This window comes from Ovis canadensis, chromosome 6, assembly GCF_042477335.2.
Source record: "Ovis canadensis isolate MfBH-ARS-UI-01 breed Bighorn chromosome 6, ARS-UI_OviCan_v2, whole genome shotgun sequence".
Taxonomy (NCBI): domain Eukaryota; kingdom Metazoa; phylum Chordata; class Mammalia; order Artiodactyla; family Bovidae; genus Ovis; species Ovis canadensis.
Window position 1 is genome coordinate 117,443,883 of NC_091250.1, and position 18,230 is coordinate 117,462,112.

Here is an 18,230-nt window from a genome sequence, read left to right on the forward strand (position 1 = left end):
GTAAGAGGTGGACCATAAAGAAGGTTGAGCACCGAATAACTGATGCTTTTGAACTGTGATGCTGGAGAAGACTCTTGAGAATCCCTGCAAGGAGATCCAACTAGTCAGTCCTAAAGGAAATCAACCCTGAATATTCATTGGAAGGACTGATGCTGAAGCTGAAGCTCCAATACTTTGCCACCTGATGGGAAGAACTGGCTCATTGGAAAAGATCCTGATGCTGGGAAAGATTGAGGGCAGGAGAAGGGGATGACAGAGGATGAAATGGTTGGATGGCATCACTGACATGAACTCAAGCAAGCTCTGGGAGATCGTGAAGGACAGGGAAGCCTGTTGTGCTGCAGTCCTTGGTGCTGCAGAGAGTGGGACATGACTGAGTGACTAAATAACAGCAATGCAATAACTGTCAAATTCTGCTCTACCCTAGAAATCACCTGTAATGCTTCTAAAAGGAAAAAAAAAAAACTCCACTGAACACCCCATTCACCCTTTGCACCTCCCATATTGTAATGCGTCTGGCCTTGGGTAGAGTCAAGGCATTTGCATTTTTCAAAAGCTCCCAGAGACTGATGTTAAAGGCTGAAGACCACTGTTCTATGAAGAGGGCAAATAAGTGAACACCTTTAAAGAAATCACCTGAACCTGGATGGTTTCAATTCAGGAAGATGTTTGGTTTTTTTTTTTTTTTTTTTTTTTCCTGCATAAGGCAGCAGGTGGGATTTTAGTTACTGACCAGGGATCAAGCCACACTCCAGGAACTGGAATCACAGAGTCTTAACCACTGGCCTGCCAGGGAACTCCCTCAGGCAACTTTTAAGACAAACACATATAAGCCAGAAATAATAGGCTGAGGTAATTCCCAGAGATCAAAATTACTTTGAGGCTACAGTTTTAAGAAAGGAAGGTATATTAAGTAAATATTATTACACCATCATTAATTTGACATCAAACTTAAAATCCATATAGGCAAATCCAGGTAGGACTGTGGATGAAAGTTAAAAAGAACAGAAGTCAGAACCAGTCAGCCTCTTGAGTGTGTTTACTTTTCATCAGGCTTGCTTACCTGGGAATCTCCAAATAAGAACTACAAAAAATTTTTAATTGATCTGCTATGTAGGAATACAAAGATTTTGAAACTCTGAGGAGAAACCTGCTCATGGTAATCACTCAATAAATACTTACTGAGCTACAGTAGTTTTAAGAACCACACAGGGGAGATCATAAAACTGAATTAAACCAGAGCACCCCGGAAAGTCCAATCACTTTTTCTCTTTATAGAGCCTTTATATTCAAGTGATACGGGTGGTGAAATGCATGTTTTGTGAAATAGTTCACTATTAAAAATATATAAAGTATAAGCATCTAATAAAGTGAGATGTATTTGGTGAAAATCATATATCCCTGTGAATAAGTCACAGTAGTATTATCAAATACATCTAATAAGTTAGGGAAAAAATCTAATGAAGTGGAGAACTTAATACAATCTCCTTGTTCCTGGAGTAGGTAGGTGATTAAAATGTGGCAGTAACTGGAGAGGATACACATACTTAAACTAAGACAAATTATATGGATCCTTTTTAAATTGTTCTTTGTTGATTATAACCATATTTATGCAAATTATGAGAAATATAAAAAATATAGGAAAAAAAGACAGCAATATGCACTGATCCTCAAATTAATGATAAGAACTATTAAACTTTTGATATTTTACTTTCTAGTCTTTTTGCTAGGAGCTCTAAGTATAATCATTTCATATATATCCTTTTGTATCCTTTATTTTCTTATCCAAAAAACCTATGCAATATTTCATGTTATTTAAACTCTTAAAAGTATCAGTTCCCCCTAACCTTAAGTGTCTCTATATTTTTAAATCTGTCTTATTAACATCTTCTTGTAAATACTTTTACTCTTATTATCATAAAAATATATAACGTAAAGTTCAGTTCAGTTCAGCTCAGTCACTCAATCATGTCTGACTTTTTGCAACTCCATGGACTACAGCACGCCAGGCCTCCCTGTCCATCACCAACTCCAGAAGCTTGCTCAAACTCATTTCCATCAAGTCGCTGATGCCATCCAACCATCTCATCCTCTGTCTTCCCCTTCTTCTGCCTTCAATTTTGCCCAGCATCAGGGGCTTTTCCAATGAGTCAGTACTTCACATCAGGTGGCAATACTTTGGCCACCTAATGTGTGCTTAGTTGCTCAGTAAGCACACAAGTAACGTAAAATTATCTGGCTTCAATTCATTCCAGCTTTATTTGATTATATCCTTTACAGATATGGTGCAGAGCTACTTCATTTCCTCTCGTGACATATACTAGTAGATTTCAAAGGCCAGCAGACAACCCTTGATTAAACAACCCAACTGCCCAGCTCTGTTTTTTTCCTTTGATTTTAGATTAAATTATACCAACATCCTCATATTCTTTCATCAGCTATGGTCTCTAATAACTGAGCATTACTGAGATGGGCTTCTCAGAAACATCTTTAATTTTTCTACATCATTATTAAAGGGTAGAGATTAAAACTAGATGCAGGATTTTAATAAAGGCTTGATCAAAGTATGGGCTGACAGAGTGAGATTACTGTCTATTCATCTCCTGGATGATATATTCTTACACTATGGATGATTTTCAAATCATGGTACTAGAGTTTAGATTTAGTTTTAATTTGAAATATAAAATATTGCCCATATTCCTTGTGTAACAGCTTCACTGAGACATGATTCACAAATCTAATTTGTATAATTCATTTTTTTAGCTTATTCATATAGTTGTGCAACCATTACAACAATCAGTTTTGTAGAGTTTTCATCACCACAAAAGGAAATCCAATAATCTATTTCTTACCACCCAACCCTAGGCCATGACTAACTTACTTTCTGTCTTTATAAAACTGTGTGTTCTGAACATATCAGATAAATGGGATCATACAATATGTGTCTTTTGTGACTAGTTTCTTTCACACAGCTTAATATTTTCAAAAGATTCATTTGTATCAATACTTCACTTCTTTTTATGACAATATTTTACTGTATGAATATATCCCTTTTGTTTATCTATTTATTAGATAATATCATATGATATTTGTCTTTCTCTGACTTACTCCACTTAGTATGATAATCTCCAGGTCCATCCATGTTGCTGCAAAAGGCATTATTTCATTTTTTTTAAAGGCTGAGTAACATTCCATTGTATATGTGTACCAAATCTTCTTCGTGCATCCATCTATAGATGGATCTTTATGTTGCTTCCTGTCTTGGCTATTGTAAACAGTGTTGCAATGAATATGGACATGCATGTATCCTTTCAAACCATGTTTTTCTCTGGACATATGCCCAGGATTGGGACTGCTAGATCTTATGGTAGTTGTATTTTTAGTTTTTAAGGAGCCTCCATATTCTCCATAGTAGTTGTACCAAATTACATTCCCACCAACAGTGTAGGAGGGTTCCCTTTAACCCATAACCTCACCAGCACTTACTGTTTGTAGGCTTTTTTATGATAGCCACTCTGACTGGTGTGAGGTGATATCTCATTGTAGTTTTGATTTTTATTTCTCAGAATCTTTATCAATCGTATTTCTATGGTTCCATAAATTGTTGTTGCTGACTCTGTATAGCACAAATGCATGTAAAAGAGATTCTCTCTTTTAACAGTCCCTCTATAAACTCCCCATTACATTCTCATGTTGTATGTAAAGAGTTTATTTATATAGTGCTATTGGGGGGTGGGGAGGAATCTTGTGTACTGTCTAGCAGCATGCTACAGCAGCTTTAGTGGCTTTTGAGAGTCAATTATTAGCATTTCTTTCCAATTTTGCCTTCATAGATAACATATCAGTAGCTTGAAACTGATCACACAATCACTTCAGTTCAGTTCAGTCACTCAGTCGTGTCCAACTCTTTGCAACCCCATGAATCACAGCACGCCAGACCTCCCTGTCCATCACCAGCTCCCAGAGTTCACTCAGACTCACACCCATCGAGTCAGTGATGCCATCCAGCCATCTCATCCTGTCATTCCCTTCTCCTCCTGCCCCCAATCCCTCCCAGCATCAGAGTCTTTTCCAATGAGTCAACTCTTCACATGAGGTGGCCAAAGTACTGGAGTTTCAGCTTCAGCATCATTCCTTCCAAAGAAATCCCAGGGCTGATCTCCTTCAGAATGGACTGGTTGGATCTCCTTGCAGTCCAAGGGACTCTCAAGAATCTTCTCCAACACCACAGTTCAAAAGCATCAATTCTTCGGCGTTCAGCTTTCTTCACAGTCCAACTCTCATATCCATACATGACCACTAGAAAAACCATAGCCTTGACTAGATGGACCTTTGTTGACAAAGTAATGTCTCTGCTTTTGAATATGCTATCTAGGTTGGTCATAACTTTTCTTCCAAGGAGTAAGTGTCTTTTAATTTCATGGCTGCAGTCAATAGAAATTAGTAATTGCTACAATCAGTCCATCTTTTTTAAAGAGATGGTTGCTTGCATGCACGCATGCTCATTTGCTCAGTTGTGTCCAACTCTTTGCGGCCCCATGAACTGTAGCCAGCCAGACTCCTCTGTCTATGGAAATCTCCAGGCAAGAATACTGGAGTGGGTAGCCATTCTCTCCAGGGGATCTTCCTCACTCAGGGATCAAACTCTATCATTATTAAAAATTAAACCCCACACTGTAATTAAAAAAAGAAAACTTTTGCCTCTGTTTGATTTTTTCTATTGCACTATACTATATGCCTTCTCCACTGTATCCATCTCTGGCTTTACTGAATGATCCTCTCAAGTCTGTTTTTTATGTAAACCATAAATAAATTTTTAAACCATAAAACCAAACAAAATTAGAAGGTTCCAGACAAATATTTTGGCTTCAAGTTGTTAGTTTACTGCCAAACAGCTTGGGACAACATGTTAATGGTAGAATTGAACTAAATTGGACTTATCATTGCCCAGGATATCCTAGCAATGTGATAAATACCCCTCTTCCTTTATTATTTTCAGAGAAACCAGTAATATACATACTTTTTTATAAAACATTTTTGTTAGTAACACATAAATATGTGTCAATAAATATGTCATTAAATATGTCATTTAAATTTTTGTCAATAAATATGTCATTTAAATTAACTGAAAATACTAGTAGAGTCACAGATAAAAAATACTAATTACTTTCAAAATTACCTGAAAAAATTTAGGTTTTATGGAAAGACATAATAACCTCAGATATGCAGATGACACCACCCTTATGGCAGAAAGTGAAGAAGAACTAAAGAGACTCTTGATGAAAGTGAAAAGGAGAGTGAAACAGCTGGCTTAAAACTCAACATTCAAAAAATAAAGATCAGGGCATCCGGCCCCATCAATTCATGGCAAATAGATGGGGAAACAATAAAAAAAATGACAGACTTTATTTTTGGGGGCTCCAAAATCACTACAGATGGTGACTGCAGCCATGAAATTAAAAGACACTTGCTCCTTGGAAGAAAAGCTATGACCAACCTAGACAGCACATTAAAAAGCAGAGACATTACTTTACCAACAAAGGTCCGTCTAGTCAAAGCTATTTTTTTTTCCCAGTAGTTACATATGGATGTGAAAGTTGGACTATAAAGAAAGCTGAGCACTGAAGAATTGATACTTTTAAATTGTGGTGTTGGAGAAGACTCTTGAGAGTCCCTTGGACTGAAGGGAGATGAAACCAGTCAATCCTAAAGGAAATCAACCCTGAATATTCATCGGAAGGACTGATGCTGAAGCTGAAGCTCCAATACTTTGGCCACCTGATGGGAAGAAGTGACTCATTGGAAAAGACCCTGATTCTGGGCAAGACTGAAGGCAGGAGGAGAAGGGGATGACAGAGGATGAGATGGCTGGATGGCATCGCCAACTCAATGGATATGAGTCTGAGCAAGACTCAGGAGTTGGTGATGGACAGGGAGGCCTGGGGTGCTACAGTCCATGGGGTCCCAAATGATCAGACATGACTGAGTGACTGAACTGAGCTGAACTTACAAAAATTTACCAGCTAAAATTTGTGTGTATATCTGCGTGCACACACTCAGTCACTGCATTGTGTCTGACTCTTTGCAACCCCATGGACTGTAGCCCACCAGATTCCTCCGTTTATGGGGTTTTCCAGGCAAGAATACTAGAGTGGGTTGCCATTCCTTTCTCCAGGGAATCTTCCCAACCCATGGATCAAACCCACATCTTCTGCATCTCCTGCACCAGCAGGCAGATTCTTTACCACTGAGCCACCTGGGAAGCCTAGAAGTTATCTAGCCAAAGGCATTCATAGTCTCAAGGAAAATATTGTTCTGCTTTTTAAAATAAAATTATTTTCCTGACCCATCCAAACATAGAAAGAGACACAAAGTGCTATGCGAACCACTAGATTTTTTGTAACCACTGAGATGTATTCCTTCTCTGTATTCATGGCCATCAGCTTCAGTTGGTTTAGGGGCTGAGGTTTTTAAATAGAAAAAGTTATTGGGATAGATCTGTAACTAATTGGGAGGAACACACTCCCATAAGGTGTAGAGGAGAAGGAGGGGCTATATATTAAAATCACTGGAAAAGCTTTAACTTCCATTTAGAGATTCTTAGAAATCTCTACCCATCCTGATGCTAAGCATCCCTAGCTCAGTGAGTCATTGTAACTTCCGGGAGGTTTACATCTCAGGCAACAGGGTGGTGAACAGACCGAGAGTCTTTGTATTAGATGACCTTCTAGTTTGTTCTTGCCCTGACATTCTATAAGAAAATTAATTTCTATTCATGGGCTGTTATTCCCTCAACAATCTTTACAAATCAATTCAGAAAGCAAGCACTCATGCTATTCTTGAAAATAAATCACTATGCAAGTGAAATCAGATAGTAGAAGGGAATACAATTATTTATTTAGAAGTGTATCTGGGGTTTAGATTTATTTCTTATTGATACACAACAATTCCATCAGTAAATTTCAAGCTTCTGTATTATTCTGCAAATGCACATTTAACTTTCTATTTACATTTTAAAAGCATCACTAAAACATGAGTTTGGGTATTAGAACAATTTTGTCACTGAAAAACTGCATTAACTTATTCCCTTGCTGCTGGGTTTCCAGTGTTGCCATGACTGAATATTAAGGGAGTCTGTGTTATAATATTATTTCATCTCAGCTATTTACAAAATAAAATGTGATATGCAACATTCCTGAGAAAAGGTGATTATAATGAGGAATGCAATAAGGCTGAATCTTCAAAAGTTTCCTAATAGCTTTCTCTTTCCAGCATAATTTACTGCACGTGTATCTGTGCATGTGTGTTAATTGCTCAGTCATGTCCAACACTTTGCAACCCCATGAACTGTAGCCCATTAGGCTCCTTAGTCCATGGATTTTCCAGGCAAGGATACCGGAGTGGTTGTATATATATATATATATACACACACACACACACACACACACACACCATGCACACACACACACACATGCACACACACACAGTGGTGTGCCAATAAAAATTTAGCAATTGGCTCTTCAGGGGGGTTAAGAATGCCTTTATTTGGGGAGTCAGCCAATTTCTATATCTTAAATATTGCATGGTGGATTTCAAGCTACAATATGAGGTCAAAAAACTCATGTACACAAGTGGCTCTCATGAGCTAGAATAATTGCTCCAGCACATGGGTGTCCTATGTCTCCGCATAAGGCACGGAAATATATCAAACACAGGGACTTCCTTGGTGGTCCAGTGGTTGAGAATCCACCTGCCAATGCAGGGACACAGGTTCAGTCCCTGTTCCAGGAAGATTCCACATGCCTCGGAGCAACTAAGCTCATGTGCCACAACTACTGAGCACTCATGCCACAGTTAATGAAGCGCATGCACCCTAGAATCCATGCTGCACAACAAGAGAAGCCACCTCAATGAGAATCCCATGCACTGCAACTAGAGAGTAGTCCCCCACTCACTGCAACTAGAGAAAGCCCATGGGCATCAATGAAGACCCACTGCAGCCAAAAATAAATAATAGCTAGCTAAATAAATAAAAGAATTAAAACACCAAACACAAATATGTCATATAATATGTATCACACATATGATGTCTCAAAATCAAGCCAGGAATATTTTCCTTTAAAATCATGTAGTGGGGAGGTGGTCCTAAGATGGTGGAGGAATAAGACGGGGAGACCACTTTCTCCCCCACAAATTCATCAAAAGAACATTTAAATGCTGAGTAAATTCCACAAAACAACTTCTGAATGCCGGCAGAGGACATCAGGCACCCAGAAAAGCAGCCCATTGTCTTCGAAAAGAGGTAGGAAAAAATATAAAAGACAAAAAAAGAGACAAAAGAGGTAGGGAGGGAGCTCCGTCCTGGGAAGGGAGTTCCGTCCTAGGAAGGGAGTCTTAAAATGAGAGAAGTTTCCAAACACCAGGAAACACTCTCACTGCCAAGTCTGTGGTGAGCCTTGGAAGCACAGAGGCCAACATAACAGGGAGGAAAAATAAATAAATAATTAAAACCCACAGATTACTTGCCCAATGGTAACTCCCCCAGCAGAGAAGCAGCACAGATGCTTGCATCAGCCACTAGCAAGTGGGGGCTGGGCAGGGAGGCGTGGACTGCATTGCTTAGAGTAAGGATCAGGCCTGAATGCCCAGAGTGTAATCAGAGCGAACTAACTTGGGCTAGCAAACCAGACTGTGGGATAGCTACCACGTGAAAAGCTCTAACATAAGACACCGCCAAGACTGCGCACAGAACAAAGGATGGAACAGAATTAGCCTGCTGCAGACCATCCCCCTCTGGTGACAGGCCGCCAGGGCTGGAAGGGCTGCAACGGGGCAATTGCAGCCCCAGAGAGACATTATCTACCAAACAGCAAGCAGGGTCCTTTGCTAACTAAGACTTCTTGGGGTTCTGGACAGTCATCATCCGCCTGAGAAGGTGCGCCAGTTGTACACCCAGAAAACCAAGCAGCAGGGACAAGAGAGGCAATAAATCACAGAGACCACGCTTACCGAACACCTGAGCTACTCGGACCTGGAAAGGGAAAGTGAAGTTGTTCAGTCGTGTCCGACTCTTTAAGACCCCATGGACTGTAGACTACCAGGCTTCTCTGTCCATGGAATTTTCCAGGCAAGAATACTGGAGTGGGTTGTCATACTCAGACCTGGGAAGGGCACAAAACACAGGCCCAACCAAGTCTGCACCTCAGAGGACTCCCTGAGTGCCTGAACCTGAGCGGCTTAGACCTGGGAGGCGCATGCAGCCCGGGGCCGGCCTCAGAGGGTTCCCAGCGGAGCAACCTAGAGCCTGAGCTGTGTGCGCCGTGAGCGGGGGCAGGCCCAGTGTGGCTGAGACACTGTGAGCACACACCAGTGTTATTTGTTTGCACTGTCCCTCCCTCCCCACAGCGCGACTAAACAAGTGAGCCTAAAAAAACTGTCCACCACTGCCCATCTTGTGTCAGGGTGGAATCAGACACTGAAGAGACCAGCAAACAGAAGAAGCTAAAACAGAGGGAACCGCCTTGGAAGTGACAGGTGCAATAGATTAAAACCCTGTCCTTAGTACCGACTACATAGGAAAGGGCCCATAGATCTTGGGAAATATAAGCCGGACCAAGGGACTATCCGAAAATGAACTGACCCCACACTGCCCACAACACCACCAGAGAAAGTCCTAGATATACCTTTATGATTTTTATGATCATTCTTTTCTTCTTCTTCTTTTTTTTAACTTTTTATAATTTTTAAGTCCTCTATTACTCCTTTAATTTTCATTTTTATAATCTACTATTACTTTTCAAGAAAAGACTCTATTTTTAAAGCAAACTTCATATATATATATTTAATAATTTTTGTGACTTTGTTTTTTTTTCTTCTTCTTTTCTTTAACATTGTATTTTTGAAAATCCAACCTCTACTCTAGATTTTTAATCTTTGCTTTTTGGTAGTTGTTATCAATTTTGTACCTTTAAAAACCCAATCTTCAGTACCCATTTTTACTTGGGAGCAAGATTACTGGCTTGACTGCTCTCTCCTCCTTTGGACTCTCCTTTTTCTCCATCGGGTCGCCTCTGTCTCCTCCCTCCCCCTTCTCTTCTCTACCCAACTCTGTGAATCTCTGTGTCCCAGACAGTGGAGAACACTTAGGGAACTGATTACTGGCTGGATCTGTCTCTCTCCTTTTCCTTTCCCCCTTTTATCCTCCTAGCCACCTCTGCCTCCTTCCTCCCTCTTCTCTTCTCTGTATAACTCCATGAACATCTCTGAGCAGTCCAGACTGTGGAGCGCACATAAGGAAGTGACTACTGGCTAGCTTGCTCTCTCCTCTTTTGATTCCACCTCATCTCATTCGGGTCACCTCTAACTCCCTCCTCCCTCTTCTCTTCTCCATGTAACTCTGTGAACCTCTCTGGGTGTCCCTCACTGTGGAGAAACTTTTCATCTTTAACCTTGATGTTTTATCAATGGTGCTGTATAGAAGGAGAAGTCTTGAGACTACTGTAAAAATAAGACTGAAAACCAGAAGCAGGAGGCTTAAGTCCAAATCCTGAGAACATCAGAGAACTCCTGACTCCAGGGAACATTAATTGACAGGAGCTCATCAAACGCCTCTATGCCTACACTGAAACCAAGCACCACCCAAGGGCCAACAAGTTCCAGAGCAAGACATACCATGCAAATTCTCCAGCAACACAGGAACAGAGCCCTGAGCTTCAATATACAGGCTGCCCAAAGTTACCCCAAAACCACTGATATCTCATAACTCATTACTGGACACTTCATTGCACTCCAGAGAGAAGAATCCAGTTCCACCCACCAGAACACCAACACAAGCTTCCCTAACCAAGAAACCATGACAAGCCACCTGTACAATCCCACCCACAGTGAGGAAACTCCACAATAAAGAGAACTCCACAAACTGCCAGAATACAGAAAGGCCACCCAAAACGCAGCAATATAAACAAGATGAAGAGACAGAGGAATACCCAAAAGGTAAAGGAACAGGATAAATGCCCACCAAACCAAACAAAAGAGGAAGAAATAGGGAATCTACCTGATAAAGAATTCCAAATAATGATAGTGAAAATGACCCAAAATTTTGAAATAAAAATGGAATCACAGACAAATAGTCTGGAAAAAAGGATTGAGAAGATGTAAGAAAGGTTTAACAAGGACCTAGAAGAAATAAAGAAGAGTTAATATATAATGAATAATGCAATAAATGAGAGAAAAAACACTCTGGAGGCAACATATAGCAGAATCATGGAAAAGGCAAGAGAGTTCCAGAAAAACATCTATTTCTGCTTTATTGACTATGCCAAAGACTTTGACTGTGTGGATCACAAGAAACTGGAAAATTCTGAAAGAGATGGGAATACCAGACCACCTGACCTGCCTCTTGAGAAATCTGTATGCAGGTCAGGAAGCAACAGTTAGAACTGGACATGGAACAACAGACTGGTTCCAAATAGGAAAAGGAGGACGTCAAGGCTGTTATAATGTCACCCTGCTTATTTAACTTATATGCAGAGTACATCATGAGAAACCCTGGACTGGAAGAAACACAAGCTGGAATCAAGATTGCCGGGAGAAATATCAATAACCTCGGATATGCAGATGACACCACCCTTATGGCAGAAAGTGAAGAGGAACTAAAAGGCCTCTTGATGAAAGTAAAAGAGGAGACAGAAAAAGTTGGTTTAAAGCTCAACATTCAGAAAACGAAGATCATAGCATCCGGTCCCATCACTTCATGGGAAATAGATGGGGAAACAGTGGGAACAGTGTCAGACTTTATTTTGGGGGGGCTCCAAAATCACTGCAGATGGTGACTGCAGCCATGAAATTAAAAGACACTTACTCCTTGAAAGGAAAGTTATGACCAACCTAGATAGTATATTCAAAAGCAGAGACATTACTTTGCTGACTAAGGTCCGTCTAGTCAAAGCTATGATTTTTCCAGTGGTCATGTATAGATGTGAGAGTTGGACTGTGAAGAAGGCTGAGCACCAAAGAATTGATGCTTCTGAACTGTGGTGTTGGAGAAGACTCTTGAGGGTCCCTTGGACTGCAAGGAGATCCAACCAGTCCATTCTGAAGGAGATCAACCCTGGGATTTCTTTGGAAGGAATGATGCTAAAGCTGAAACTCCAGTACTTTGGCCACCTCATGTGAAGAGTTGACTCATTGGAAAAGACTTTGATGCTGGGAGGGATTGGGGGCAGGAGGAGAAGGGGATGACAGAGGATGAGATGGCTGGATGGCATCACTGACTCGATGGATTCGAGTCTGAGTGAACTCCAGGAGTTGGTGATGGACAGGGAGGCCTGGCATGCTGCGATTCATGGGGTTGCAAAGAGTCAGACACGACTGAGCGACTGAACTGAACTGAACTGACCTGAATGGACTCAGAAGATAGGATTAGTGAAGTAGAAGATAGAATGGTAGAAATAAATGAATCAGAGAGGAAAAAAGAAAAATGAATTAAAAGAAACGAGGACAATCTCAGAGACCTCCAGGACAATATGAAACGCTCCAATATTTGAATCATAGGAGTCCCAGAAGAAGAAGACAAAAAGAAAGACCATGAGAAAATACTTGAGGAGATAATGGTTGTAAACTTCCCTAAAGTGGGGGAAGGAAATAAGCACCCAAGTCCAAGAAACCCAGAGAGTCCCAAACAGGATAAACTCAAGGCAAAACACCCCAAGACACATATTAATCAAATTAACAAAGATCAAACACAAAGAACAAATATTAAAAGCAGCAAGGGAAAAATAACAAATAACACACAAGGGGATTCCCATAAGGATAACAGCTGATCTTTCAATAGAAACTCTTCAGGCCAGGAGGGAATGGCAAGACATACTTAAAGTGATGAAAGAAAATAACTTATATCCCAGATTACTGCACTCAGCAAGGATCTCATTCAAATATGAAGGAGAAATCAAAAGCTTTACAGACAAGCAAAAGCTGAGAGAATTCAGCACCACCAAACCAGCTCTCCAACAAATGCTAAAGGATACTCTCTAGACAGGAAACACAAAAAGGGTGTATAAACCCGAACCCAATACAATAAAGTAAATAGCAACGGGATCATACTTATCAATTATTACCTTAAACGTAAATGAGTTGAATGCCCCAACCAAAAGACAAAGACTGGCTGAATGGATACAAAAACAAAACCGCTATATATGTTGTCTACAAGAGACCCACCTCAAAACAAGGGACATATACAGCCTGAAAGTGAAGGGCTGGGAAAAGATATTCCATGCAAATAGAGACCAAAAGAAAGCAGGAGTAGCAATACTCATATCAGATAAAATAGACTTTAAAACAAAGCCTGTAAAAAGAGATAAAGAAGGACAATACATAATGATAAAAGAATCAATCCAAAAAGAAGATATAACAATTATAAATACATATGCACCCAACATGGGAGCACTGCAATATGTAAGGCAAATGCTAATAAGTATGAAAGAGGAAATTAACAATAACACAATAATAGTGGGAGACTTTAATACCCCACTCACACCTATGGACAGATCAACTAAACAGAAAATTAGCAAAGAAACACAAACTTTAAATGATACAATATACCAGTTAGACCTAATTGATATCTATAGGACATTTCACCCCAAAACAATGAATTTCACCTTTTTCTCAAGTGCACACGGAACCTCCTTCAGGATAGATCACATCCTGGGCCATAAATCTAACCTTGATGAATTAAAAAAATTTGAAATCATTCCAAGCATCTTTTCTGACCATAATGCAATAAGATTAGATCTCAATTACAGAACCAAAACTATTAAAAATTCCAACACATGGGGGCTGAACAACACGCTTCTGAATAACCAACAAATCACAGAAGAAATCAAAAAAGAAATCAAAATATGCATAGAAATGAATGAAAATAAAAACACAACAACCCAAAACCTGTGGGACACTGTAAAAGCAGTGCTAAGGGGAAAGTTCATAGCAATACAGGCATACTTCAAGAAACAAGCAAAAAGTTAAATAAAAAACCTAACTCTACACCTAAAGCAACTAGAAAAGGAAGAAATGTAGAACCCAAGGGCTAGTAGAAGGAAAGAAATCTTAAAAATTAGGGCAGAAATAAATGCAAAAGAAACAAAAGAGACCATAGCAAAAATCAACAAAGCAAAAAGCTGGTTCTTTGAAAGGATAAATAAAATTGACAAACCATTAGCGAGACTCATCAAGAAACAAAGGGAGAAAAATCAAATCAATAAAATTAGAAATGAAAATGGAGAGATCACAACAGACAACACAGAAATACAAAGGATCATAAGAGACTACTATCAGCAATTATATGCCAATAAAATGGACAACGTGGAAGAAATGGACAAATTCTTAGAAAAGTACAACTTTCCAAAACTGAACCAGGAAGAAATAGAAAATCTTAACAGACCCATCACAAGCACGGAAATTGAAACTGTAATCAGAAATCTTCCAGCAAACAAAAGCCCAGGTCCAGACGGCTTCACAGCTGAATTCTACCAAAAATTTCGAGAAGAGCTAACACCTATCCTACTCTAACTCTTCCAGAAAATTGCAGAGGAAGGTAAACTTCCAAACTCATTCTATGAGGCCACCATCACCCTAACACCAAAACCTGACAAAGATGCCACAAAAAAAGAAAACTACAGGCCAATAACACTGATGAACATAGATGCAAAAATCCTTAACAAAATTCTAGCAATCAGAATCCAACAACACATTAAAAAGATCATACACCATGATCAAGTGGGCTTTATCCCAGGGATGCAAAGATTCTTCAATATCCACAAATCAATCAATGTAATTCACCACATTAACAAGTTGAAAAATAAAAGTGTTATGATTATCTCAATAGATGCAGAGAAAGCCTCTGACAAAATTCAACATCCATTTATGATAAAAACTCTCCAGAAAGTAGGAATAGAAGGAACATACCTCAACATAATAAAAGCTATATATGACAAACCCACAGCAAACATTATCCTCAATGGTGAAAAACTGAAAGCATTTCCCCTAAAGTCAGGAACAAGACAAGGATGCCCAGTTTCACCACTACTATTCAACATAGTTCTGGAAGTTTTGGCCACAGCAATCAGAGCAGAAAAAGAAATAAAAGGAATCCAAACTGGAAAAGAAGAAGTAAAACTCTCACTGTTTGCAGATGACATGATCCTCTACCTAGAAAACCCTAAAGACTCTACCAGAAAATTACTAGAGCTAATCAATGAATATAGTAAAGTTGCAGGATATAAAATCAACACACAGAAATCCCTTGCATTCCTATACACTAATAATGAGAAAATAGAAAAAGAAATTAAGGAAACAATTCCATTCACTATTGCAATGAAAAAAATAAAATACTTAGGAATATATCTACCTAAAGAAACTAAAGACCTATATATATAAAACTATAAAACACTGGTGAAGTAAATCAAAGAGGACACTAATAGATAGAGAAATATACCATGTACATGGATCAGAAGAATCAATATAGTGAAAATGAGTATACTACCCAAAGCAATCTATAGATTCAATGCAATCCCTATCAAGCTACCAGTAGTATTTTTCACAGAGCTAGAACAAATAATTTCACAATTTGTATGGAAATACAAAAAACCTTGAATAGCCAAAGCAATCTTGAGAAAGAAGAATGGAACTGGAGGAATCAACCTGCCTGACTTCAGGCTCTACTACAAAGCCACACTCATCAAGACAGTATGGTACTGGCACAAAGACAGAAATATAGATCAATGGAACAATATAGAAAGCCCAGAGATAAATCCACACACCTATGGACACCTTATCTTCAACAAAGGAGGCAAGAATGTACAATGGATTAAAGACAATCTCCTGAACAAGTGGTGCTGGGAAAACTGGTCAACCACTTGTAAAAGAATGAAACTAGATCATTTTCTAACACCATACACAAAAATAAACTCAAAATGGATTAAAGATCTAAATGTAAGACCAGAAACTATAAAATTCCTAGAGAAGAACGTAGGCAAAACACTCTCTGACATAAATCACAGCAGGATCCTCTATGACCCACCTCCCAGAATACTGGAAATTAAAGCAAAAATAAACAAATGGGACCTAATTAAAATTAAAAGCTTCTGCACAACAAAGGAAACTATAAGCAAGGTGAAAAGACAGCCTTCAGAATGGGAGAAAATAATAGCAAATGAAACAACTGACAAACAACTAATATCAAAAATATACAAGCAACTTAAGCAGCTCAATTCCAGAAAAATAAACAACCCAATCAAAAAATGGGCCAAAGAACTAAACAGACATTTCTCCAAAGAAGACATACAGATGTCTAACAAACACATGAAAAATGCTCAACATCACTCATTATCAGAGAAATGCAAATCAAGACCACAGTGAGGTACCATCTCCCACCAGTCAGAATGGCTGTGATCCAAAAGTCTACAAGCAATAAATGCTGGAGAGGGTGTGGAGAAAAGGGAACCCTCTTACACTGTTGGTGGGAATGCAAACTAGTACAACCACTATGGAGAACAGTGTGGAGATTCCTTTAAAAATTGCAAATAGAACTGCCTTATGACCCAGCAATCCCACTGCTGGGCATACACACCGAGGAAACCAGAATTGAAAGAGACACATGTACCCCAATGTTCATTGCAGCACTGTTTATAATAGCCAGGACATTGAAGCAACCTAGGTGTCCATCAGCAGATGAATGGATAAGAAAGCTGTGGTACATATACATAATGGAGTATTACTCAGCCATTAAAAAGAATACATTTGAATCAGTTCTAATGAGGTGGATGAAACTGGAGCCAATTATACAGAGTGAAGTAAGCCAGAAAGAAAAACACCAACACAGTATACTAATGCATATATATGGAATTTAGAAAGGTGGTAACAATAACCCTGTATGTGAGACAGCAAAAGAGACACAGATGTATAGAACAGTCTTTTGGACTCTGTGGGAGAGGGAGAGGGCAGGATGATTCGGGAGAATGGCATTGAAACATGTATGATATCATATAAGAAACGAATCGCCAGTCTAGGTTTGATGCAGGGTGCAGGATGCTTGGGGCTGGTGTACTGGGATGACCCGGAGGGATGGTGTGGTCGGGGGAGGTGGGAGGGGGGTTCGGGATTGGGAACACGTGTACACCTGTGGCAGATTCATGTTGATGTGTGGGAAAACCAATACAATATTGTAAAGTAAAAAATAATAATAATAATATTTTTTAAAAAAAGGAATAATAAATAAATAAAAGTTTAAAGTAAAAAAAAAAGAAAATCATGTAGTTGAAAGACTGAATCCACAATCATTTTAACTATAAATTGCTTAAGCCAGTCCACTACAGTTTAGAGCAGGTGCAGAAGGTAGATAATTTAGTATTGTTACAGGTAGTTGGAATGGGTAAAAAATATTTTGGCCTTCTCATGTGCACAAAGAGCCTAAGGGGAATACTTTATTATTAATCACTAGCACATTAAACTAAATGGGCATGCAAAAAAATTTCAGGACTATATATGTCCCAAAGTGAATAAATTAAAAAAAAAAAAAAACCACCTGAAAGCATGTGCAAAGCTTTATCTGAAGCATAAGCAAATGCCAGAAGCAACAATTTGTGTACTTGATACTCGGTTCATTTACCTTCATGATGATTAATAGGTGAATAAATATTAACTGGCATAAGAACATACTGAATTGCATACTGTCTCAAAACTATAATCCTGTCTTGAATTGTGTCTTTGGGAGATCACCAAGAAACACGTTGAGGAAAGACCTGAGCACCAATTTTCAAATTAATAAATATTTAACAAGCTACTATTATGTGTAAATTGCTCAGTCCTGTCTGACCTAGGGATCAAACCAATGTCACCCGCATAGCAGGCAGATTATTTACCACTGAGCCACCAGGGAAGCCCTTCTCTGGTGACTCAGAGGTTAAAGCGCCTGCCTGTAATGCAGGAGACCTGGGTTCGATCTCTGGGTTGGGAAGATACCCTGGAGAAGGGAAAGGCTACCCACTCCAGTATTCTTGCCTGGAGAATCCCAAGGACAGAGGAGGGCTATAATCCACGGGGTCGCAAAGAGTCAGACATGACTGAGCGACTTCACTCACTCATTATGTGTAAGGGACAGTACTCTGGCACCGCAGGGTACACAAAGTGAATATATACAATTTTTTCTCAATGAATTTACAATCAAAAAGGGTAATAAG

The 18,230-nt window shown here is 39.2% G+C and overlaps 1 protein-coding gene across 12 annotated transcripts in view; it reads right to left on the reverse strand.

The window, feature by feature from the left end:
* The window catches only part of MAPK10 (mitogen-activated protein kinase 10), a 415,330-nt gene that overhangs the window by 1,839 nt on the left and 395,261 nt on the right, over positions 1-18,230 (reverse strand). The window lies entirely within an intron of this gene.